The sequence below is a fragment of the Bos grunniens genome, chromosome 13 (assembly GCF_055505025.1).
Source record: "Bos grunniens cultivar Pamir isolate PY7600 chromosome 13, Bosgru_T2T1.0, whole genome shotgun sequence".
Classification (NCBI taxonomy): Eukaryota; Metazoa; Chordata; class Mammalia; order Artiodactyla; family Bovidae; genus Bos; species Bos grunniens.
This window is the reverse complement of record NC_141177.1, coordinates 58,575,804-58,601,825: the sequence shown is the minus strand read 5'-3', so window position 1 is coordinate 58,601,825 and position 26,022 is coordinate 58,575,804. Positions and strand designations below refer to the sequence as shown.

The 26,022-nt window shown below is 42.2% G+C and overlaps 1 protein-coding gene across 8 annotated transcripts in view; it reads left to right on the top strand.

Annotated features, from left to right (window-relative positions):
* Nucleotides 1-26,022, top strand: part of KIAA1217 (KIAA1217 ortholog) — an 820,709-nt gene that overhangs the window by 358,150 nt on the left and 436,537 nt on the right. Inside the window, exon 1 of one of the 8 annotated variants that reach the window (XM_086334371.1) lies at nt 19,933-20,320. The exons of 5 other annotated variants lie outside the window; for them this stretch is intronic. The gene's annotated coding sequence lies outside the window, so the exon portion shown is untranslated. Of the gene's footprint in view, nt 1-19,932; nt 20,321-26,022 lie in introns of those variants that run through there. 2 more of the 8 variants (XM_086334384.1, XM_086334376.1) reach the window with 2 other exon arrangements.

Here is a 26,022-nt window from a genome sequence, read left to right as displayed (position 1 = left end):
GAGCAGGGGCTTCTCTCGTTGCCGAGCACAGGCTCCAGGGCGCTCGGGTTTCAGTAGCTGCAGTGTCAGGCTCTAGAGCTCAGTCTCAGCAGTTGTGATGCACAGGCTTAGTTGCTCTGAGGCATGTGGGATCTCCCCAGACCAGGGATCAAACACGTGTCCCCTGCATTGGCAGGTGGATTCTTAACCACTAGACCATGAGGAAAGTCCCTCTGTCTTACTTCTTAACTCTCTCCAATCCTGTTGTGACCTTACTACCTCTGCAAAAGTCTTTACGATACTCATGATCATCAGGTTAAACATAGCTTTACCATAAAACTCAGCAATCACACACCCATGAAAAATACAAACTTATACTCGGGCCAAACCTGCTTGCAGATGTTTACAATGGCTCTATTCATAATCAACAAAAACTGAAAACTGCCAGCATTTCCTTCAGCCTAGGAATGGATAGACAATTTGCAACATGTGTATCTGCAAGATGGAATACTACTCAGCATTGTAAAGGAACAAGCTGCTGAGTCATGTAATAACGTAAATGATTCTTAAATATGTGTTGCTATATAGCAAGGCCAGGCTCAAAGGCACATAATGTGTGATTCCATGTAATACTTTTAAATTTAATATTATTTATTTATTGTTGACTATACTGGGTCTCAGTTGCAGCACACGGGATTTTTGATCTTCACTGTGTCATGCGGGATCTTTAGTTGCAGCATATAAACTCTTAGGTTCGACACATGGGATCTAGTTCCCTGACCAGGGATCGAGCCCAGGCCCCTTTCATTGGGAGCATGGAGTATTAGCCACTGGACCACCAGAGAAGTAGTTCCCCCTGTGACATTTTCAAAAGGACAAAACTTTAAGAATGGAAAACAAATCAGTGGTTTTCAGGAGCGGCTGAGAAAGGTTGAACTGCAAAGGGACAGCGTATAGAAATTTGAGGGCGAGGGAGAACTGTGCTGTCTGATGATTCTAGTGGTGAATATTTGATTCTCTGCGTTTGTCAAAACCCAGAGAACCCTACAGCACAGAGTAGATTCTACTGTATATTGTTTAAAATATCAGCTGGGTTAAGGGGGACCACCCCAAATGGAATTCAAGCTAACAAGTGAAAAAACAAATAATACTAATGACCACTGTGGCTCCAGAGGGATTACTACACCTTGGCAGAGTGCATTCAACACCTTGGCAGACATTCTGCCCTTCGCCGTCTGGGTGCCGCATCCTCCTGCAGTACTGTCCCCCTGCTGGATCGGCTTCTCCTTCTGAGCCTCCTTTGCAAGCTTCTTGTCATCTCCTCAGTCTTTTCATGTGGCTGTTTCTTGAGCCTCAGGATGAGGCCACTCTTTTCTCACCCTACAGTTTCTTCCTGAACAGCTTCATCCACCCCCACAGTCTCAGTCACCAAATATGCCCATGAATTTCTCACACTGGAATCTCTCTTCTGAGCTCCAGATCGACATATACTATTAATACTACCTACTAGATATATCTGCTTTGGACTAAACTATCCCAAACTCTGCTTGGCACCTAAGCTTTCCCACAACTCACACCTGCTGCTTCTCCCAGGTCCCCAGTTCGTTCAAGACTAAGAACTCGGTTTTCCTCCTTCATGTCCCCATCTGTCTCTTCCTTCTGCCTCACTTCTGATCCCTATGTCTCACTCTCTCTTTCTTTCTAAATTAATTTTTACTGGAGTATAGTTGCTATTGGAGAAGGGAATGGCCACCCACTCCAGCAGTCTTGCCTGGAGAATTCCATGGATGGAAGAACCTGATGGGCCACAGTTAATGGGATCGCAAAGAGTCGGACACGACTGAGCGACTAACACACGCATCGTTGCTTTACAATGTTGTGTTAATTTCTGCTGTACGGCAAAATGAATCAGTTATACATGTACATATCCTTCGCTTTTGGATTTTCCTTCCCATTAGGTCAGCACAAAACACTGAGTAGAGTTCCCTGAGATATACAGTAGTTTTGCATTTGTTTTCTATTTTATGTATAGTATCCATAGTGTTGGAGAAGGGAATGGCTACCCACTCCAGTGTTCTTGCCTGGAAACCCCATGAACAGAGGAGCCTGGCAGGCTATAGTGCATGGGATCAGAAAGAGTCAGACTCAACTAAGCAACTAACACTTTACTTTTTAAAAAAATTTTACCCATAGTATATATGTGTCAATCCCAATCTCCCAATTCCTTCCCCTTGCCAACATACCCAGTCTCGTCAGATCATTCTCTCTTGAATCCATATGTTTTCCTTTTCCACTGGTGGCCATGGCACCAAACTTGTCCAACCCGCACCCCCACCCCCCGATCTGTCGTCTCCACTACCATCCCCTGATTTGGTCACCCAGCAGTATCTTCTTCAAACCTCCACTTTGTAATTGTGATCTTTTAAAAACACAATAAATTGTTAGATTCCTCGGCTTCAAACCTGCTTGCGGTTTCCCATTGCTTTTATAATAAAGCCCGAATTCCTCAACCCATCCTCCAGGCACTGCAGGGCCCCCAGGGAACTTTGGCCTTTCTCCCCCAAGGCGCTGCCCCGCAAATCCCTGCCTCCAGTCACGCCAGCCAGCCTTCTTCCCACAGATATGTCATACTCTTTCCCGAGTCGGGCCCTTTGCGTGTACTCTGCCTCTCCACCTGCACTCAGCTTAAGTGTCTCTTCTGGGGAAGCCTCCCGTCACCCCGGAGACTCGCTTGGCTTCCCTCATTACATGCTTTCACGGTTTCTCTCTGAGCATTTATCTTAAATATCAACCCCCATTCTCTAAAAGACAGGAAAGAAATGGGTTTGGCTTGTTGGTTTCCCTAGAGCTGAGGATCATGTGGCAGTCACTGCAGCTACCCCACAGATACCTGTTGAAAGGAAATAAAAATTAAGTTAGTGAGTTTAGTAATGTATAGCTCAGTGCACTCTGTACAGGAAGAGGCGAGCCGCCCAACACATCCGTGCCTGCAAAGAAAAGTTGAGAATGTCATGTGCTCTTAATTTGGTCATTGTGTGCAGGAGTGATTGGGGAAAACTAAAACACTACTGGGCTTCCCTTGTGGCTCAGACTGTAAAGAATCCACCTGCAATGCAGGAGACTGGGGTTCAATTCCTGGGTCAGGAAGATCTCCTGGAGAAGGGGATGACTACCCACCCCAGTATTCTTGCTTGGAGAATTCCATGGACAGAGCAGTCCGGCGGATTGCAAAGAGTCAGACACGACTGAGTGACTAACACATACACCCCAGAACCTTATTTCGGGCTTCCCTGGTGGCTCAGTGGTAAAGAATCCACATGCCAATGCAGGTTTGATCCCTGGGCCGGAAAGATCTCCTGTGGAGAGGAAATGGCAACCCACTCCAGTATTCTTGCCTGGAGAATCCCAGGGACAGAGGAGCCTGGACACGAGTTAGTGACTGAACAACAACAACAAAACATGACGATGCCCATGTGATAGGCAGAGCATGGTGTCATAGGGCCTGGATTAGAATGGTGAAAGTATGAGTGGAGACAAAAACAATATAGGATTTGATAACTCATTGTGTTTGGAAGTGAGAATGGAAAACATAGAATCAGAAATTAGGCTCTGGTGATTTTTTTTTTTTAAATAATAAGACATTAAGAAAAGAAAACAAAGTTTCAGGGGAAGTTAATGATGTCAGGTCACTAAATTGTCCTGGGGTTGATGAGGGTTACAAAGAAGAATTCCAAGTGGCCTAAAAAACAGAAGTCAGATTTCAAAGACAGTCTGCATGCCTTCTCCAAATCAGGACCATCTGCAGGGAAGGCTGGAGTGACATCGTTGTTTATGCAGGCCATTTTCTCCGCAGGTGGTCCCTTTTGGTGGGGGGCAAGGGAGAGGTGGAGGTTGGGGGTGGAGGATTCTGGGAGGCCAGAGCGCATTCTGTACATAGCCACAGTCAGGGCAGCTTTGAGATGTGCCTGCGTTCTCTTCTAGGGAGACTGCCTGGGACTGGAAGCCACAGTCCCCATAATGCAAGGCATCCTACCCTCGCTTACTGAGGTGACCTAGAGGAGAGGCCAGTGAACTCCAGATGATAATGCAGTGACCTGTGAGCCTGTGGGCTGGGGACCTGGTACACCATGGTTTTCCAAAGAAAGGCAGAGGAGTAGCTCTCACCATGGCACACGGGATTCTATGGAAATAGGGGAGCACAGGGGGCTCTTGGAGGGGTGGGACTGGAGAAGAGAGTGCAGAGACCTGGCTCAGCATAGGGGGTGAGACCTCACCCAAGTGTGGGAGGATGGAACTGTTTTGCCTAAGGGTAAGGGGGAGGATACAGGAGGTTTCAGGCTACACAGCCCAGAGCAAAGGGGACTCCCTGGTGGCTCAGAAGGTAAAGAATCTGCTTGCAATGCGGGAGACCTGAGTTTGATCCCTGGGTCGGGAAGACCCCCTGGAAAAGAAGATGGCAACCCACTCCAGTATTCTGGCCTGGAGAATCCCATGGACAGAGGAGCCTGGCGGGCTATAGTCCACGTGGCCGAAAAGAGTTGGACATGACTGAGCGACTAACATTTTTACACTTTAGGGCCCAGAGAAAGGAGATGTCTGAAATACGGAACTGAGGCTTGCAAAAACCCAATAGGGAGGCAGCCAGAACCACTCAGTCAAGGCTCTGAAGGGCTTGCTTTTGGCTGGGGAGTGGAGGTTTTGCCCAGCCCTGTCCACAAAGACCAGAGGTCCAAGTTAAGGGCTCACACACTCCAGTGAAGCAAAATCCATGCCAGTCACCTCCTGGCAGCTCTGGTACCAGCAGGATTTCTCTGAGCTCTGTAGGGAGATGGGAAATAGGTTTAAGTTGGGCTCTATAGTGTCACTCTGTGTTAAGACTTCAGACTATTTGACTTGGTAGTTTTCATCTGTTTGAGATTGAGAATGTGTGTGTGTGTGTGAGAGAGAGAGAGAGAGAGACAGACAGACAGACAGATAAGGTCACTGAGAGAGAGAGGACACTTCCATTTGAATTTGCCAGTGTCTGTCTTGGCAGGGGTTCAAGACTACACCCAAGACTACACCCATTTTATTTATTTAATTTAAAATATATATATTTATTTTTCTATTAGGAGGCACAAGGTTTTAGTTGTGGCATGTGAGATCTTTAGTTGTGGCATGTGGGATCTAGTTCCCTGACCAGGGATTGAACCCTGGCCTCCTGCACTGGGAGTACAGAGTCTTAGCCACTGGACCAGGGAAGTCCTTACATCTACTTCAGTCCAGCCACACATGGTTGAAAAAAACAACAGCAAGAAAAGCTTTAAATCTCCCTCTCTGATCCTGCTCGTGAATCCTACTTTTGTATGGGCAAATCGTTTTCCAGCTCTTAGAAGGAAGAAAGGAAGGCCCTTTTATTATTTGCTACAGAGGTCGTCAAGTCTCCTAGTTCTCCCCTCGGTAGGTTATTACCCCCTGCAACGCTGCCACACTTTCCCTGCCTGAAAAGAAAGCCTTGATTTGATTTACTTGTGTTTTGTTTGTCTGCCAATAATATCCTACCTGATAGCAGGGAGTTGGTAGCTATTCATGCATCATTAGGACAATCCTCCTCTTTAGTTGGCCTCCTGTTCTCTCTGGCTCTCCCTCTAGCAATCCCTCTGCAAGATCCATATGTCTTATTTCAGTGGTCTTCAGATTTTTGAGGGTTTTTTCATCACTCCTCTAGGAAAGAAGGGTGTGAGGCAGCTATTAGGAGAGTTATGTTGGTAACAAGCCCCACTCGTTACTCTACTTGGCCAGCAACTTCTGAGGACACCAGGATGCACAGCTGTTTCACGGACTAAGAATAAAAGGTGTCTTTGCAGATGGCAGCCTTGTGGGTGTCTGTTCTCGAGTTCTCCAGAGAGAACTCTCTGTAATGCCTGACATCTAGGAAGCAGCAGTAGTACATTCAGAATCTGGAGAGATTTATCCTCCCCCAAATAACTGCATATTCCATACTTTGGGCCCAAATATTATTTAAAAAAATGACAACAAAATAAACATAGCTAAAAGTTATCTGATTACACCATACTCTGTCTCAAGTCTATCTACTGATCCTCAGCTTCTGCTGTAACCAGGATGCAGTTTCACTGTTACATAAGACTAGCACTTAATACGTAAAGTGAATGTGGCTTTTAGCAAGACTGTCATTTAGTTTGTGTCCTGGCCCAGTTTAGAGAGTTGCCTTAAAGGCAAGAAATACCATTAACTCTTCATTTTCCAAATGATTCTGAAAGGATATCAATTGTTATAATGAAGAATGTATTTCTAGTAGGATGCAATTTGCATTATAAATCATCTAAATTATCCCAGATATTTTGCTTCTCCATTTTCTTCCTTGTAGTTTTAAGAAAATTGTTTTGTTGACATTTTTCTTATAAAATAGGTTAGGGAAAAAAGATCAAGCCTGTTATTAACTGCTCTAAGAAAACACATAACAAAGAATATATCCAAGGGACCTAGGCAGGATATTCAGTAATAGGAACTTCTCGGTCATTTTGCTAGAAAGGGTAGCCCAGTTAACAAGCATTTTTTTTAAGTCTTTATGATTTTTCTTTTTCTTAAAAAAAAAAACAGCTCCACATATGACTATTGTTCAAAAGAACTAAAACAGCAAACGGCAGTTTGCTCACTCAAATCACAGTACTGGTCAAGGTCAAAATATGGTCACAGCTTGGGGAAAGCAGCACCCCTGTGTTAATAGCAGATATTCCTGCAGGAACCCAGCAGATAAGACATCTCAGAAGGAGATGCTAGCAGAGGACACACAGTATTGGCACGAGATCCATGGTTTTTTTCTCAAATGGGTGTTAGTGGAGCTTTGTAATATGCCTATAAATTATTCATGAAATCCCCTAACAAGTTTAAATACTATTTTTAAAAAAGTTTCATTAAAACTAGTTTTTAAGTTTTTAATAGTTAATGGCCACCGCCCAGGGCATCCATTCTTATGGAAATGGTGACGGCACTGGAGAATGCTAAATCCAGGATTCGGATGTGATTTGAAAACGTTTGCAATTTTCATGGATTCCTGTGTTGGTTACATAATATTGTTGCTACGCCTGGGAGCTGATTTTCAGTTAAATTGAAAGGCTAGAGTCATCAAGGTTTTCTGAAACAGTTCGGTGATCCAAATATCCCGATGTATGTACTAGATTGAATTATATGAAATTGCTACCATTAGGTCATTTTACCTATAAAAATGACAGTTGCGTAGTGTTCAGCCTAACATTTTTCACTTGGAAATCTGTCATAATGTGCTTTTTTCCTTCCAGTTTTACTGAGATATAATTGATGCACAGATCTGTAAGTTTAAGGTGTACAACGTAATGATTTGACTTAGATACATCATGAGATGGTTATCATAATAAGTTTAGTGAACATGCATCAATAAAGAAAAGAAAAAGAAAAAACAATTTTCCTTGTGATGAGAACTCTTAGGATTTACTGCCTTAGCAATTTTCATATATAATATACAGCAATGTTAATTATATTAATCATGTTATAACCCTAATACTTATTTATAACTGGAAATTTGTACCTATTGATCATCCTCATTAAATTCCCCTCCCCCGCCTATGGTAACCACAAATCTGATCTCTTTTTCTGTGAATGTGTTTGCTTTTTGAAGTGTAATTGATCTACAACAATGGTAGTTCCTGGCGCACAACATAGTGACTGGATATTTCTATACATTTCAAAATGATCACTACAATAAGTCTAGTTACCATCTGTCACCATAACAAGACATTATACTATTATTAACTGTATGCCCCATACTGTACCTTTCATCAGCATGGCTCATTCATTCTGTGACTGGAAGCTTAGACCTCCTTATTTCCCTTACCTATTTTACTCTTTCCCCTACACCCCTCTCTTCTGGCAACCACTTGCTTGTTCTCAGTATCTATTATTCTGTTTCTGTTTAGTTTTGTTTGTTCATTTGTTGTTTAGATCCAACCTATCAGTGAAATCTTACGGTGTTTGTCTTTTCCTGTCTGACTTATTTCACTTGGGCTTGCCTTGTGGCTCAGCTGGTAAAGAATCTACCTACAATGTGGGAGACCTGGCTTTGATCCCTGGGTTGGGAAGATCTCCTGGAGAAGGGACAAGCTACCCACTCCAGTATTCTGGCCTAGAGAATTCCATGGACTGTACAGTCCACGGGATGGCAAAGAGTCAGACACGACTGAGCAAGTTTCACTTTCACTTTATTTCACTTAAGCATAAAACCTCCTAAGTCCATCCATGCTGCTGTAAGGCAGGAGCACATTCCCTTTTTAGGGCTGGAGAATATTCATTATGTATATACAGTTATATATCTATGACATCTTATTTATCCATTCATGTATCAATGAGCTTCATATTTGAGTTATTGTGAATAACGCTACAATGAACATAGAGATGTGTGTATATTTTCAAATTAGTATTTTTGTTTTCTTGGAAAAATACCCAGAAGTGGAACTGCTGGATATAACTATAGTCCAGACAATGAGATTGAAGTGGTCTGTTGTACAGGACTTCAGAAAAATGTCTTCAAAGAGAGGGGCCAATAATGTGCAACAATTTGGGAATAAGTTAGACAGAAAAGGACAAATACTATATGTTTTCACTTATATGTGGAATCTTTTTTTTTTTTATGTGGAATCTAAAAAGCAAAAAAAAAAAAAAGAGAGAAGAAAAAAATAACAAATATAGCAAAGAGAAACAGACTCACAGATATAGAGAACAAACCGGTACTTACCAGAAGGAAGAGGAATGGGAGAGGGGCAAGATAGATGAAGGAAATTAAGAGTTCCATACAAACTACCAGTTATAAAATAAATAAGTGACAGGGATACAGCACAATGAACATAGTCAATATTTTATAATAACTTTGTATGATGTGTAATCTATAAAACTATCAATTCACTATGTTGGGCATCTGAGACTAATATAATATAGTAGGTCAGCTATAACTCAAATTAAAAAGTAAAAATTAGTTTATTAATTAAGAGAGGACACACAAACATCTTCCATTTCTCCAGTCTCCATCCTAGAACGCAGATTTAGTGGATGGTACTCCAGTGGCCATTTTGTTCCTTGAGGTTACTCGGAGTCTGAAAACCAGCTCTTGGATTCTAAATTATAAAGATAAAGGAGAACTGGATCCCAGAGTATGTATCTCTCATCTCTCATAGGCATGAAGTGCCTATGAGTTGACTTCTTTTACATGACAGAATAAAACCCCTGTGTGTTCCCTCTTAAATTACAAGGACAGGGAAATCTCACTTACCTTCAACTGAATAATAAGCCAGAAATTAAGTTCTCATTGAATATTCCAGCTTGTCGTGCCTTTCTGTTATTAAAATTCTGTGCCAGACGAACAACAGAATACATCTCAATGTGCTCTGACCAGTTTACATGTTTTTCTGCCTAAATACACAGGATAGAACCAAATCCTCATACAAAGTCCCCATCAACCATTTCATCACCTGTATAAATATACACAGTATATCTTGAAATGTTTTGCCACACCAAATCTCCTAGCAGTCAAATCTCTTTCCTTTTAAAAGGCTCTTGTTCTCATACAAGGGATGAAGAACATTACTTAGTGTTCCAAAGGGGCAGGATAGTTCTGGCAAGTTGCTGGCTGTGATATCATTGATAAGTTATTTTCTCTTGGTCATGAAACTAATAAAGTGAAAGAGGAAAAATATAAATGAAAAATTAGTGGTTTAATCGCATTTGTCTATGACATGGTAGGTAATGCAATGGAGTTGCCTCCACAAAGGCAGGTCTGGGGGCACACCAAGGAGGGAGTTCAAAGCCCCCAGCAGGCATCTCATGTCAGAGCAGGATAGAGGGGGGAGGAGAAAGATACTGTTGGAATTAGCAACCGGGAAGGTTCGGGAAGCCTAGAGGTGTCAGATCTGACCCCCGGTCCTACAGCAGGTGATTTTAATTTATTCGCTAGTTGTGAGGAACTGTGTAACCATAGGGATTGTCTATAACAGAAGGAAATCATACATCTTTAGAAAAATACTGAACTTGATTGAGGCAGGGACAGAAATTATAAAATTACCTCGGTGCCAAAATTATTTAGGTGGCAAAAATCAGATAAAGCCCTCTAATAATCATGTTATTAACTAGAATTCAATGACTGAAGGGTTCTTAAGCTTAAAAAGACATTGTAGGTTGGAGTGTAAATAAGAGGTGAAAGAAAAGAAAAAAAAATGTGGTGCTTCAAGTTTTAAAAGATGTTAACACAATGCATCTTAGAATTTACTGCCCAGAAAGCCTAGCTTAAGTCCACTGTGAAAGAGTTGAACAAATATTAAGAGAAAAGAACCCTTTAAGCAACTACAGGTTAAAAAAATGTGAAGTTTGAAATCATGTTTTTTTTTAACTAAATTAATTGCTTTTTTATAGAAAGATAAAATTAATGGGCAAAGAGAATGCAATAGACAGAATATATTCGAACTTACAAAAAAAAGTTATTGCCATTTACTAAATTTTCCTGGATAAGTCAACTCAAATTGCCAAGATCTAAATATGTCCCCTAGGTTAAAAAGTAGATAGAAATCTAGGTAACATCTACCAATGAATGATGGGGGAGATTTGAAAAAGGAAAGCGCTCACAACACTGGCTATAGCTTTATTTTTTACTATATTCATCATTCTTTTCCTTAAACATCAGAGAAATGGCTTTGTTGTATAGCAGAAAGTAACACAATATTATAAAGCAATTATACTCCAATTAAAAATATATAGTAAATGGAATAAAGAAAAAGAGATCAGAGAAACAGAATCAGCACTATGAATAAAACAAAATAAACACACAAATGTCTCTATGGATGTTTAAATTATGTAATGTCACAAATGGAAAGAAAGGTACCAACTCTTTTGTCTGCCTTCCCAGTTGCCTTTTTAATTTTTCATTGTGACAATTGCTTTGCGTAGCTAGTTGAGTTCATTAACTTTTCAGTTGAACTGCAGTCTTTATTTTAAAACACACTTGAGTTCACTGGGCATATTACTGAGCAGTATTTACATTGATCCACAGCTTTCTGGCCTCTGGATTCCCATTTTCTGTCAATAATTCTCTATGTGCTAAGGAAACCAGCCAAAAAGCAAATAGATGGAAATTGGGTGATGGAGTGGAAAGTAAGCTAAAGGAGATCTGAAATGAACGGAACTCCAAATGGATGTTCAGGGGTAGATGAAGAGTGTTGAAAAGGAGAGGGGAAAAGGCTTAAAAGTTAAAGGATGAATGGAATGCTTGTTCCAGGAATAAAAAGAAAATGATAAAAGATCAAGCTATGATAAGAGAGTTTAGAGCAATAGAAGGTTTGCTTTAAGAATGATTTGGAATTAGGGGTAATTGAAATAAAAAGTCCATTTGATTGTAAATGACAATTCATGTGTTTTTTTCAGTCATCATTTTTTCCATGCCCATCAAGTACATTTGACTGTGGTTGAGAACAGAACTTTTGGATAGTCTTACAGACTTGAGTTTATACTAGAGAATTGTGGTTTATTATTTTCCTTCTGGTAAATCAATTAATCTCTGTCTTCATATGAAGATGGACTAGTTGTGGATTTGTATCCATCATAGGAAAGTCAACCATCAGCACAGATTTTCAGAGTTCTCCTTTCTTCACGTGTAAAGTAGGATAATCAGTGATTTTATTCATTGCCCTCAGGGAGCAAAAGAAAAAAAAACAACAAGGAGATTCATTTTCCAAAAGAATTTGTGTTCATTATTAATGATTGCTATGATTGGGCAATAAAAACATGCAAATTTAAGTTTGGCATCCCTTGAACAGTGAAATGAAAGTACGTAATTATGTGGCTGGAGAAGAAAAGTACATATAGATTGGGGCATATTTTTGTAAAGTCCTGACCAATAGCTTTTTTCCTGTCTTCCTGTGGCTCCACCTAAAGCAAATAGATATAAACCTTTGTTGAAAAAGTACTATGAGAAATCATTCAAAATACACGTGAAATGTTACCTACCAAATGGCAAAATGGCATAGGCTTTCAGTGCCTATCACACCAGTAATGTTTCTGAATTTTAAATTTGAATTTTAAATTATTGGGGGAAAAATAGGTTAGAACAATGCAATGTTTAGTTTCCTCAAAGTGCATATTAAAAGTCAGGTAATTTGTTAGCTAACCACCAAAACATATTTTCAAATTTTTTTTCAGACATATTTTTAATACTTTTATCTTTATGCATCATTTTAACTTAAATATTCAGATTTTTGTAGCTACAATGGGCATTGTATTAACGTTTTTAGTGACACATTCATGTATGCCAAGAATGATTGTATTGTGGTTTGTTTATACCCGTAGTTATTTTTGATGTTAGCTATTTGGTGCAAGATACAGTTCTTACATGTTATGGGAACATAAACTTTATTGCTGTCTCATTACCATGCAGAGGCCAAATATGAGCAAAAGAATAGCATCCTATATTAATCTTCCAAATATTGGTTATGGGTAACTCACGTGATTGTATTATAGTTTAATTAATGGAATAAGAAGGGAATAAATAGCTTCAGTGCTGCCTGATAAATGTAATTCTTTCATGCCAAGATGTGTACAGTGGCAAACAATGAAGGCGTGCTGATGGAGTAGCTTTTTGTCTAGTTCAGTAAAGCAATCTTCTCTGCCGTGCCCTTTTAAAAAAAAATCTCCATCCTAAGGCAATATTTTGTAGTGTCATTTTAGGTATTCATTTTGGGGGAAAATACTTGCTTCCTCAACTTCAAAGAATTAGATCTCATTGAAGTAGGGAAACAAAGCATCTAAAATAGTTTAAATTGTTTTTTGATTTGGAAATGCAAAAAGTCATCACACTGTACATGGGTGAGGCGACATTAGTTTCAATGACTATGCCTGACTTTTTTCTCTTCTGCACATATGTTACCCAAAGGTGGGGGTCCAGCTGCTCACTGCTCAAAAAGCCAATAAAGAGGTCAGTTTGGTGAAAAGGACAGTTTGCTACATTTTGGATGCCGACAACTGGTATAGAAGGGGTGAGGGAGGAAAAACAACTGTCCAAAAGCCAACTGCCTCCCACAATCAGTGGGGAACAGATTTTATAGACAGAGAGAGGGGGCTACATGCAAAAACAGCACAGTCAGCTCTGACAGTCATCGTGAATTGGTCTTCAGTGGTCTGCCTAGTGTCGTCTTGGTTGTTTTAGGTACAGTTAATCTTCAATTACACAGTTTCCGTTTCTTGAGGCCAGTTCTTGAAATTGTGGCAGCTTATGTCACGAGTACATTCTATTCATCATGTAGTTAACTTCATCCACCTGATGGGGGTTTCAGTATCTACAAACCAGCTCACGGGATATGACTCAGAATATTATTCCTAGCCCTTGAGAAGGAGCTAAAGGTCCTTGACTATGCTTAATTGGTGGTGGTGGTTTAGTTGCTAAGTCATGTCCAACTCTCGTGACCCCATGGACTGTAGCCTGCCAGGCTCCTCTGTCTGTCTGATTTCCCAGGCAAGAATACTGGAGTGGGTTGCCCTTTCCTTCTCTGGGAGATCTTCCGACTCAAGGAGCAAACCCAAGTCTCCTGCGTTGCAGGCGTATTCTTTACTGACTGAGCCACCAGAGAAGCCCATCCTTAAGGAGTACCTTTTTATTATCTGGTCTCCTTTGACTCTTTTCCTTTGTTTCCATGTGTTGTCATGTCTCCGATTAAACTTATCATTTGGCTAACAGTTTTCCACAGACAAAAAGCAGGCTGAGGATGTGGGAGGCAAGGACCATAGGGGCCCTGCTCTGTTTCACAAACACTGGTCTTGCTGATGGTCCTGCGGGAATTTCCCCTAGGCAGAACAAAGTTGAAGGGGTACATTTGCAGAGAAAAAAAATTTAGACGAGGGACATGATAGTTCTGAGGGTTTTTTTGGGGTCAATTGTGGACATTTCCCTGTAACTTTAAGATTTTCTGACAATAAATGCATTGGAAGGAAGCAAGGTATTACTATGTATGCAGAGTGGTAGGTACCTCTTCTCTGAGTGGTAGGATGTGGCTGAAGGTCAAACTATATATCTTTCCCTTCCTGCCACACCAGTGTGCTCACCTGTGAGTCTTTGTTACCTCACGTGTCTGTAGCTGTTTGGTTCAGTTGGCTAGGAACAAACAGTGATGAGGGCAAGATCACTCCTGTGTAGTGATCCCCTCATTTTGTTCCTTAGGCCGCAATCGATTAGTGACCCCACAAAATACACGTTCTCCCAGAACCTCAGAATATGACCTTTCTTGGAAATAGGTCATCCCAGTGAGGCTATAGACAGGTATGCTTCCAGGTCCCCCAGAGGGAATCAGCAGTCTACCAATCAGGAAAAAAATGCATCTTCACAATTAAGGGGCTTCCCTGGTAGCTCAGCTGGTAAAGAATCTGCCTGCAATGCAGGAGACCTTGGTTTGATTCCTGGGTTGGGAAGATCCCCTGGAAAAGGGATAGGCTACCCACTCCAGTTTTCTGGCCTGGAGAATTCCATGGACTGTATAGTCCATGAGGTCACAAAGAGTTGGACACGACTGAGCGACTTTCACTCACAATTAAAGGGACGTGTCCACATCCATCCCTACCAAACAGCAACTCATGTTCTCTGCCTTAGAAACAGCACTAGGGTCTTCCCTGGTGGTCCAGTGGTTAAGAATCCACCTTCCAATGCAGGAAATGTGGGTTCAATCCCTGGTCAGGGAACTAAGATTTCACATGCTGCAGGGCAACTAAGCTTTCATGCCACAACAAAGTCCAAACAAAGCCCTTTCTTCTTTCTAAAGAAAGACAGAAAGAAAAAGAAAGAAATGGCACGTCCAGAACACAGACTTTCAATGTAATCTCTAAATTCAACCACCTCGACAGTGCAAAGTCTGATAAAATACTGAGAAAGCCTTTTCAGAAGCCAGGCTTTTCCTCCAAGTGTGTCCTTCATGAGGGATGTGCACGACTGAAGATAATGGAATCCACTCTTTTAAAAGGGATTTTGCTCATAAAATCGTTAGAGGGCCAGAGGATCAGGACCAAAGCTGGGCCTCAAAACATGGTTCCTGCAACTTAGAGGGGTAATATGGTGTGGGAGGTGAGAGGGAGGTTCAAGAAGGAGGGGACACATGTATACCTATGGCTGATTTATGTTGATATATGGCAGAAACCAGCACAGTGTGGTAAAGCAATTATCCTCCAATTAAAAATAAGTAAAATTTTAAAATTGGCTTCTGAAACAAGCCCCTGTAGCAGACCTGGCCTCCCTCAGTCACAATGAGAAGATGAGGACCCCGGAACTGCGGTCCCAGTCAGTAACTCCTGGATTGTGGCCTTGGGGGGAGGTTTCCAGACTGCTGTAGGCTGTCACCACACCTAGAGCTCTGGGAACACAGGGTCCTGGCTCCCTCCAGAGTGGAAGAAGATGACCCCAGAACTGTTGGTGGGACCGGCTACGTGATCTGTATGGCTACGTGCAAAATGAAAATGCAGGCCCCTAGTTCAGAATTATCAAGAATCAAGACAGCGACCAAGTTAGACCAAGTATGGGACCATCTAGACGTGGGTCTGTGTGACAGCTCCGGTCACAGTGCTGGCCCCAACTGTTGCCATATTGGCCTGCTAATCACCCCTGCAGAGCAGATGCATCCTGGATGGTTGCTCGTCCCCACCTACATCAGGACCAAATCCACGTCTGTGAGAGCGTGGAAGCCCACAGAACCCTGCCTGCAAGAGCATCTCAGCAGAGTGTCCTTTCCGGTGATGTGGGCTTTTCTCTGAAGGAACAGTCTAGAAGGAGCTGGGAAAGATTCTGAGAGCCCTCTGCTTATCTGACCAAATATGCAAACTCTGGAAGCAAAGATGCCTTTTGCAGAGCAATGTCTTCTCCCTGTGTTATTTTGAGACCCGCCCTGCTCGGTTGTAGCTTTTCACTCACAACACCTGACACACAGCCAACAGAATGACACACGTGTCTTCTCTGTGGGAGGCACACGTTGGGCCCTGGGAGGTGCCGGGGTGACCAAGGAAGATGAGGGTTCCGCTCACTCCCAAGTGGGTGGCAATGAAGAGTTAACACCTGAACAAGCAAATGAGATGGTTTTTTCAGGTATTTCTGGGGGCAGAGTTGCCATACTCCAAAATACACCTCAAAGCCATCCTCTTCCTTGAACACTGTCACTGGCACCATTTTATCCCAGCCAACACCATCTCTCAGCTGATCTCACTTTCACTCTTACCTCCCTCCAGTCCCTCCACCACAGCAGGGTTAGAGAAATCCTTTTGAAAACATAAATCAATTGTAGACATTCCCCTGCTTCAATCCTCCCTGTAGTTTTTGGCCTGCCGTTGGAAAAAGTCCAAACCTCCTTATCATCCCTACAAGACCACACACCATCTGATCATCGCCTGTCTCTAACTCACCCCCACTTGGCCACTATGCTGCCCTGGTGTCTTTTTTGGGGGGACAAGCCAAGTTCCTTCTGACCTCTGTCTTTGAATTTACAGCTCTTATAGTTCCCTGGACACCACAATCCTTCTCAGCTTCTGGCATTCAGCTAACACATCACCATCTCAGAGAGGTTATCTTGGGACCACCCTCCCCAGGACAGAATCCCCACCCACCTCACCGTTACGCTACAGCCTGTGCTTCTCCCTAAACATGTCACAATCTGAAATTATCCTGTTTATATGTTTCTGGGTTTCCCCTTCGTTTCCAGGAAGCCGGAAACTCTGCCTCTCTGATTCAGTCCTTCACCCCAAGCTCAGCACAGTGTCTGGCACATAGTTACAGCTCCAGAAATATTTGTTACTGGGCTGACTTACTGACAGATGGATGAGGGAAAAAATAGCTACATTCACTGGGTCTACAAAGGTGGATCAGTGTTCCGTATTTAGGGAGAAGTCACTATACCTAAACCTGAGCAAGAGGACTTCCCTGGTGGTCCAGTAGCCGAGACTGCACGCTCCCAATGCAGGGTACCTGGGTTCAATCCCTGGTCAGAGGACTAGATCCCATGTGCTGCAACTAAGACCTGGACAGCCAAGTAAATATATATAAAAACAAAACAGAACCCGAGCGAAATTTGAGATCACTGGGGGCTTTGGGAAAAGTGAAGCAGAGTTCAGAGTGACAGGCAATAATCAAATCATGCAAGTCAGCTGTTCTGGAAAAAGTGCAGACTGGCTTCAGGGTGAAAAAGCCAGGCTGACAACAGTCCAGTAGCATGGATGACCTCACACTTGTTTACGGGTTGTGTTGAGGTTATTCTCTTCCTGAGGTTATTCTCTTCACAGGGTGAGCATTCTCACAGTGAAATTGCTTGCTCCCTGGGAACAGAGGCCCTGTCCTTCTCTGGTGACTCCTGGTGGCCTCAGTAGCACCAGAATGGCTCCCTGCTTCTTATCCAAGCTCCCCAAACACATGGGTACTAAGTGCTGAAACAGCTCAGCTACTGTCCTTGAGGATTTTCCTCTCAGGTTGATTTCCCAGCTTCCTGCCCAGGCCCAGATCAGGGCAGACAACTCTCTGGATTCCTTGGGGCTGAGGAGGTTCCCGGATGCAGGTTCCCATTTTAACACTGGTAAAGTCCATACTGGGACAACTGAGTCACCCTTCCACCAGGCCACAAGAAAGAAGGTATTCAACATCCTTATTTTCCTCAAGGTCTTAATCCTGACAGCTTGCTCCAGCCACTTCCTATTGCACATCCTGACTTGTGATTAATCTTCATTATCCCCCACCCCCAACTTATGGCTTTATGGTGCTTCTCAAAGCCCTGCTTCTCTGGCTTCCCTCCTTGATGATGTCCGGATTCTGCCTCTGACTCTGTCATCCTACACCCCCGTATATGGTCTAATCAATTTTTTCCCCAGAAGCTCAGGGTTCCACCTCTACCCCAGACCCCTAAGAAACCCTTCCGCCACATCTACTCTGGGAGGAGTGGGCGAACATTTAAGGACACTCCTTAATTACAACTATAATGATACCTCTGACTACACAACTCAGGGGAAAAAAAAAAGCCTAAACATTCATAGTAGACTAGTGCAGTGGTCCCCAACCTCTGGGATTAATGCCTGATGATCTGAGCTGGAGCTGATGTAATAATAATAGAAATAAAGTGCACAATAAATGTAATGGTCTTGAATCATCCTGAAACCATGTCCCCACTGTCAGTGGAAAAATCGTCTTCCACAAAACCGGTCCCTGGTGCCCAAAAGGTTGGGGACCCTGATCTAGAGACCCTTTATCATAAGGAAGACGGATCTGCAAGTTTTTCCTGTAAAGGGCAAGACATTAATCTTTTAGGTTTTGTGGACTGCATGGTCTCTGTCATAACTACTGAGCTCTGCCGCTGTAGCAGGGAAGCAGCCATAGACTGTATGTGAACAAATGTTCCAATAAAACTTTATTTGCAAACACTGGCAGAGGGCCTGATTCAGCCCCTGAGCCCTAGTTTGTGGATCCTTTATATAGAATATGCTTCCAGATAATTTTAAAAATTTCTTTCTTAAGTCCACAAAAGTTTTCTTTGTCCCAACACACAGATAGCCCATAGCTTTACATACAACTTACACACCTCCTTCTGTCTTCCAAGCTTCACCTCCTTTAATCATTCATTCTGTCACTCAGCCAGTCTTGTGGAAACATTTGCCTCCATAAAATAAGTTCTTCCACAAACACATTGACACTGAAAGATCATGTGGAACTTATTTTTAGAGAACATTTAGCACCAGTTTGTAACATAAAAGCTGGATGTGGAGTTCGAGTGAATAATTAGGATAATCGAGATTAATACCTAGTTGATGCTTTGTCAAAGGAACTGCTAGATTAATAGGGTAAAATTCCTCTGATGGCCACTAGTGACCTCACTGTCACCCGCAAATAGCAGTTTTAGAGGGCAGTTTTGAGATATTCACTGTTTCTGGTTTTGTTTTCCAAACTAAAGAGTATTAATCTGTGGGGTGAATGGGCAGGGCTCTGTAATGATGAGTGGCTTACTAGACCGCTTCATTCATCAAATGTGCAATTTAATATTCCTGAACCAACCAGGTATCTTCAGAATTTATTCTGAGATGTGCTATCCTTAGAAGTATACTTTCTTTTTTTAACTGAAATATAGTTGAATTACAATGTATTAATTACTGTTGCACAGCAAAGTGACTCAGTTATATATATATATATATATACACATACATTTGTTTTCATTATAGTTTATCACATTATAGTTTATAGTATTTCGTATAGTTAACTATATTGAATATAGTTCCTTATGTTATAAGAAGTACACCTTCAAATGAAGAAGGGTGGAAGGGGAAAGGAAGCATTGGTAACATTTTAAATTAATTTCAGGAATGTGATCACAAAGTACACAGGCTTGGAAACTGTTTATCTCAGATAAGAAATCAGGAGGTGAGGAACTTGCCCTAAAACTGGTGGTTAAGACTCAGAACTCCCAATGCAGGGGGCCTGGGTTCGATCCCTGGTTAAGGAACTAGATCCCACATGCTACAACTAAGACCCAGAGCAGCCAAATAAATTATTTTAAAAAGAAAGAAAGAAATCAGGAGGTGAAGATGAAGGGACAGGAGGGGAAAAAAGGGTGGAGTAGGGGGAAGAAGCCTGTGTTCCAATGGAACATCCAGCAGAATGTCCTCATGTGCATTTACCTGTCCTGGAGGTCAGATGTGGTGAAACAGGGACTGTGGCAAGTGGGGCACTCGCATTCTCTTGACCCTCTTCCTCCGAGTCCTCTCGGTTGGGGGGGATTATTGCAGAATCAGAGAGTTTTCTGCAGAGCAGCAGCAGCAGCCCATGTGGGCTCATTGCTGAGCAGATACTGCTGAGTCTAGAAAACAGAGAGCCTTAACAAGTAAATTCCACACCCCCTCGAATTTGTGCCTCGGTAGGGAAGCCTCAGCAGGAAATCCTCCATATGTTTTCCTTTACTACAAGGAGCTTCAGAGTATGAGTTCATTTCTCTTCAAACATCCTCGTGTTGCTGTAAAACTGCACTGGCTGGATGATGAGAAATGCTACCAGGAACACAAGAGGACGCCCACAGACGGAGATAGGAGAGCAGTTACTCTTCTGAATTAGATATTAGTTTGGGAGAAGTTTTATTTCTCCTTTGCTGCTTACATTCTGGACTTCGTGGCCTTTTTTCATTTCGTTTTATTTTGTAAGGACAGTCTTTTGCTTTTGACTGCTTCCTAGTAGAGCTTGGATACGGGGAGAAATAAATATCAAAAGAAGATTTCTCAAAGATTTGTCCTATGGAGGAATGGAGTTTACCCTGAGGACCAAAGGATTATAGCTCAGGTTAGTCTTTGCTCTTAAACAAAAAAAGACATTTGAAATTCTGGATTATTTTTAAAATATCACAGGCAAGTAAGTACTTTGTCTTTATTGTTTTCTTCTCTTCCTTTTTAATCGCCTAATAAGCATCTTCTTTGCATATTGTAATCTCAATGACATGAACAGTTGGATTCTAAATATAAGCAAAATGATTTGCTAGCTCATAAATTACTTACAATATGAGATATGAAATGTTCTGCTTTTAACACTGTTTAGGAGGTAGCAGGTAATATTTATAGCAATGTTTATGTTTTTATGCCAAGAATCACTTAATTTCACTAGTGTCTCAAGTGAGTATCTTTTGCCTCATTTCCTCTAGTAATATAGACTCTGTTTTAGATTGAAAAAGAAGCCAGTAAGAAATGTCCTCTGAAAAGAGCATGGTTGCCCTGACAGGCAAATCAACTTTGGTGGACTTCTCTAGAATATTTAGGGAGATTTGCTGTAGGTCCTGTAAATCTCCAGGGTGAAAATCGTTACAGCTCTGACTCTTGTGAACCTTCTTTTGAAAATATGATGAAATCATGTAGCAAACGTGGGAAAAAAAGTCTTAATGGCAAAAGGGCATTGAAACATTAAAATATTTCAGCGGATATTATCTTTTCTTGATTACACTATTAAACTGAGCTCCAGCTGCGCATGTGTTGTTGCCTCCTCCGGATTCCAGGAGTCAAGAGCTGTCAAGCTGATCTAGCAGGATCACGTTGTCATTGGGGAGGAAACTAGATGTGGTCAAGATGTCCTGTTTCCCTCCCGATTCCTAATCCCCTTCACCTCCCCACCCCTGCCCTCCCCTCCTGATGTGGTAGCTGCCATCAGTTTACGGGAGGATGGCTACCTCCCCAGCAATTGTAAACAAAGAGCTGGCTGCTTTCAAAGTCAGGCCATGTCTGGTTGATCTTTGGACGAGAATGAGCAATCAGAATGAGCTGGGCTTTCTCTGCACCCTAGTTCCCCCACTGCCACCCCTAAAGCCATCATCCAGGCCACAGTTCTCTGTACACCAGCTGGTCTGAAATGATGTTTTCAAAAGAAAGATAAAGGAGAAAGCCCCTTCCATAGATGGAGGGTGTTGCGTTCCTTCCTCCCTCCAACTCTCCCTAGTCTGTAGAGACAGTCTGCCTTGTCCTCTAAGAAGCATGATTCCAGTTCATCACTGGTTTCCAAAGCCAAGTGCTCCCGGCACTGGCCTCGTTACCGAGTAGCCTGTCAGTTAAAGATCATTATCTGCCAAGCCATCTGTTATTTTCCCTTAGGAGAAGATGTTATTTCAGTTCCATAGGTAGCTTTTAAATTTTTCCCTACATGTTGTGTAGCAGCTAAATGTAGTCTAAGGGTTAAGTCCTGTTGAGAGCAACAGGAATCTGTGGCCCACTTTTGAGAGTGTTAGTGGTAATGGTGTAATCTTGGATGGCCCAAAAGCGTGGGGTGAGCTGGGACCTGAGAAAAATGCAGCCACGTGAGAGTCTGGTCTTTGCTCTCCTGGAAAACTGTTACTTTTATAGGAATTACTTGCTTTCTGATTTAGTTGTGCCTAAAGATTTGTGCTTCTTTTATGGGGCATACTGCTGCTGCTAAGTCACTTCAGTTGTGTCCAACTCTGTGCGACCCCATAGATGGCAGCTCACCAGCCTCCCCTGTCCCTGGGATTCTCCAGGCAAGAACACTGGAGTGGCTTGCCATTTCCTTCTCCAATGTTTCCTTCTCCAATGCATGAAAGTGAAAAGTGAAAGTGAAGTCGCTCAGCCGTGTCCGACTCTTCTCTTCGCGACCCCATGGACTGCAGCTTACCAGGCTTGTAGTGTTGCCCTAATTGCCCTGGTTATGGAGGCTGGCTACCCATCAGTGAGGGCAGTTTGGGGTCTTGACCCTTACAAAAGAGAGCCATAAAGAATATGAGCTTTCCTACTTGTCACACTCCTCCTTCACCAGTTAAGAAAAAGATTTTGCCTTATTTAAGCGTGCTATTATCTACCAGCTAAGTGAGAGTGGACCTCTATAATTTCTCTCCCTCAATAATGGAAATTACATGCGTCGTCGTTATTGCTTTAGTCACTAAGTCATGTCCGACTCTTGGCGACCCCATAGACTGTAGCCCACCAGGCTCCTCTCTCTGTCTACGGGATTTCCCAGGAAAGAATACTGGAGTGGGTTGACATTTCCTCCTCCAAGGGATCTTCCCCACCCAGAGATGGAACCTGCGTCTCCTGCATTGGCAGGCAGATTCTTTACCACTGAGCCACGAGGGAAGCCTGGAAATTACATTGCTGCGTTTCAGAAGCCATCAGGTCATCAGGTCATCTGCAAGCTTGGAGATTTTCCTTTGTAGAAAGAAAGCTTCCTTTGCCTTGGGCTGCTCTTGTATAAGCTCATGGTTGGACAGATCTGAAGTGCTGTGTCCTGTGGTACTAGCAGGTGACGATGATGATGACACCTAACACGTATTGAGCGCCTTCTTTTGCCAGGTGTGATACTAAATATTCTATGACACATAGGACATTAAATTTTCCCTGCCTTACCTGTAATGCATGTAGTGCAGAGAGCCTCCTTCACAACGGAGGAGAAACAAAAAAGTTCAGCAGAGGAGGTTCAGTGGAGGAGGAACAAAAGAGATTCAAGAAAGGTTCCTATCAACTAGTATCCTGTCTTCTTTCTCTTTGTTGTCTTTGTTTCTTTCATTCACCTAATGACCAAGGTTACAGATTGTCCAGGCTCCTTTCTGTATGACTTTATTTGTGGATAACATTTCTGAGAGAGCATAGGCAGTGGCCTGGGTTGGAGTCGGGGAGAAACTGGGACTTCAGCAGTGAGCATTAGGACTTGTATTGGAAATGGATTTCGTTTCTCTGTGCTCTGCCTTAGACTGTCTGTAAAGTGTGACTTCACCTCACACCATGCTTTTCTGTCCTTCACTATCTGCAGGGTTATGGGGATAATTAAACTGTTGGCTAAAAGCATCAAATTCCTGGGGAGAAAACAGCACATTCATGAGCAAGTGTGTTTAACTGTTCGTGTCGGGCTGGAATTTCACTGAAAGCAAATCTGACGCTTAGAACGGTCTTTCAAACTACCAGCAGGTAGAGAGTATGGAGGAGAAGGTTCGGATTTTTTTTTTCCAATCATAAAGCATAGATTTTCAGTAAATTTGCTATTGATGCCTACTGTTATAAAAATTTTATTAACATAACAAATTGGAAGAAGCTGGTTTATAGGTGATGATTCAGGACAAATGACATATGTAATAATCAAGAATAAATGAGTGAAGAAATAATGCATTTATAAATTAGGAAATGGAAGTCTATGGGGACTTAACACTAGTTTTTTCTTTTTGTATTGTTTCTGGGTCATGGAAACATTTTAAGCTAATTTGCTGCCTTGATTACATCTTTGATGTAATCGATTGTTTATTGACTACCACTTAGGGCATTGCTTTCTGGGATAATCCATGACTACATTTGGGAACAAATGTATTACTATAAGGTGAGTATGTATATTTGATAAGGAGAGAGAAGAATTGAATTCAGAAATACTATCCGTTCACAACTTGAGAATCGCTGAAATTTGAAACTAGGGTAGATTTTGAATCATCTTATCCAACTCCTTTACAGTATGTATGAGGAAACTGAAATAAAAAAAATGATTTACAGGTCATTAATTAGCTAACAGTTAGAACTGGACATGGAACAACAGACTGGTTCCAAATAGGAAAAGGAGTACGTCAAGACTGTATATTGTCACCCTGCTTATTTAACTTCTATGCAGAGTACATCATGAGAAATGCTGGGCTGGAAGAAGCACAAGCTGGAATCAAGATTGCCAGGAGAAATATCAATAACCTCATATATGCAGATGACACCACTCTTATGGCAGAAAGTGAAGAGGAACTAAAAAACCTCTTGATGAAAGTGAAAGAGGAGAGTGAAAAAGTTGGCTTAAAGCTCAACATTCAGAAAACGAAGATCATGGCATCTGGTCCCATCACTTCATGGGAAATAGATGGGGAAACAGTGGAAACAGTGTCAGACGTTATTTTTCTGGACTTCAAAATCGTTGCAGATGGTGGTTGCAGCCATGAAATTAAAAGACGCTTACTCCTTGGAAGGAAAGTTATGACCAACCTAGATAGCATATTGAAAAGCAGAGACATTACTTTGTCAACAAAGTCCATCTAGTCAAGGCTATGGTTTTTCCAGTGGTCATACATGGATGTGAGAGTTGGACTGTGAAGAAAGCTGAGCACCGAAGAATTGATGCCTTTGAACTGTGGTGTTGAAGAAGACTCTTAAGAGTCCCTTGGACTGCAAAGAGATCCAACCAGCCCATTCTAAAGGAGATCAGTCCTGGGTGTTCTCTGGAAGGACTGATGCTGAAGCTGAAACTCCAATACTTTGGCCACCTCATGTGAAGAGTTGACTCATTGGAAAAGACGCTGATTCTGGGAGGGATTGGGAGCAGGAGGAAAAGGGGACAACAGAGGATGAAATGGCTGGATGGCATCACCGACTCGATGGACTTGAGTCTGAGTGAACTCCAGGAGTTGGCGATGGACAGGGAGGCCTGGTGTGCTGCGATTCATGGGGTTGCAAAGAGTCGGACACGACTGAGCAACTGAACTGAACTGAATTAGCTACAAAACTAGGATGAGAATTCTGGCTTTCAAACCCAATGGCTTTTTTGTTCACTTTTCAGTTCTATGTTTTTAATATATAATTTTTTTCAACTATTAAAAAATAAAGATATGCCCCCATGATCATGCCAATTGCATTACTCTTTTGCCTTGTAAATATCTTAATATGAAATATCTCAAATACACAAAAATGATATCTTGATTATCTGCATACCCACCACCAAGATTATATGTTATTTTGCTATACTTAGTTCAGATAATGTATAAAATATAATGAAAGTGAAAGTGAAAATTGCTCAGTCATGTCCAACTCTTTGTGACCCCATGCAGTAGGTCAGAGTACTGGAGTGGGTAGCTTTTGCCTTCTTCAGGGCATCTTCCCAACCCAGAGATCAAACCCAGGTCTCCTGCATTGCAGGCAGATTCTTTACCACCTGAGCCACAAGGGAAGCCCAAAATAAAATGAAGCACATTATAAATATGCTCCCTCAACATTTCCCCTATTTTCCCTCCCAAGAGACTAATTATCCTTAAATTGCTACATATGATTCCTATGTACTATACTTTAGTATTGCTATGTGTGTGTGTTAGTATATGTGTGTGGAGGGTGGGCTTTCAGTTCCGGACATGGATGTATATATATATATATGCTGCTGCTAAGTCGCTTCAGTCGTGTCCGACTCTGTGCGACCCCAGAGACGGCAGCCCACCAGGCTCCCCCGTCCCTGGGATTCTCCAGGCAAGAGCACTGGAGTGGCTTGCCATTTCCTTCTCCGATGCATGAAAGTGAAAAGTGAAAGTGAAGTCGCTCAGGTTGTCTCCTTGAAAGTTACACAGTCGTGTCCGACTCCTAGTGACCCCATGGACTGCAGCCCACCAGCCTCCTCCGTCATGGGATTTTCCAGGCAAAGTACTGGAGTGGGGTGCCATTGCCTTCTCCGATTCTTCTTCTTCTTCTTCTTCTTCTTCTTCTTCTCATATATATATGAGGTCATATCTAATATCTATTTGTGGTTATACTGTTATTTTGTGTTCAAAT